Source organism: Poecilia formosa, unplaced genomic scaffold (genome assembly GCF_000485575.1).
Source record: "Poecilia formosa unplaced genomic scaffold, Poecilia_formosa-5.1.2 Scaffold218, whole genome shotgun sequence".
In the NCBI taxonomy this organism is placed as follows: Eukaryota; Metazoa; Chordata; class Actinopteri; order Cyprinodontiformes; family Poeciliidae; genus Poecilia; species Poecilia formosa.
Window position 1 is genome coordinate 806,532 of NW_006800157.1, and position 1,077 is coordinate 807,608.

The following is a 1,077-nucleotide window of genomic DNA, read 5'->3' on the forward strand; positions in this document are numbered from 1 at the left end:
AGTTTACAGGGTTTCCTCTCCAGGTAATTTATAGTGGCTCACCACCACACTTTGACAATGAATTTTTAAAAAATGTGTTAAATTTAAGTGGTTCTACACCTACATTATTACTACATCTACACCTGCAGTCCTAGCAATATTTTTGGGTTTTTCATTACAGTTTGGTTTTATTTCGTTGTAACTTTTTGCTTGTCTAATTCAGCTAGTATTAATTAGCTTTCAGTGTGTTTGCTAGTTTTTATTAGTAGTAGTAGCTTTAGGTTTTTATATTTTGGTTAACTTTTAGTTTCAAAACTCAAAAGGGTATTGTACTGTGATTATGTATACATCGATTGGGTAATGAATACTCAACAGATGATACCATTTTCAAAAAATGTATTTGATTACTGTTAACCAACTAACTGGTGTTTTCTCCCAACTCATTTTGCAGACTAGCGTGCCACCAGGAGGAGAAAGGAGAACCGTCACTTCCTGACAGCTGGCTTATTTCAAAAGGCCGATCTATAAACATGAAAACAAAAGATATTACAGATATAATTTGGTCTTTTTCAGTTAGTTTTATAAATGAATAATGTAGTTCTAGTTGGTTATATCTGTTCCCCATTACTTACTGTTTTTGTTCAAGATGTTCTCTCAGTTTCAGTTTTTATCTCATTATGTTTAGTTCACTATAATAACCTGTGAACTGGGTGAGCTTCTGGTTGGGGATGTTAATGGGTTAATGAGCTGAGGTCCACACATAAGATCAAGGAAATCGTCTCTGGGTGGTTTGAGGTGATTCAGGATAAAGTGTTGACTGCATCATCTGCAGAGAGACTATGATGTCACTTCCTGTTTTCAATTATTTTCAGAAATCACAATTTGTCTTTTGACTAATGTTCATTTTAATGATTTTATGTGTTTGTGGTGTACAGCGCTTTGGCCAGCTGTGTTGTTTTAACATGCTTTTTAAAATAAACATATTATATGAGGGGGAAACATTGTCAGGTTGTGTGATTTCCTGGACTTCTGACCCTAGAAGAGCGTTTTCTTACTTTCATATTTATTTAATGTGTCCAGGATTACAAGAACCAGTAG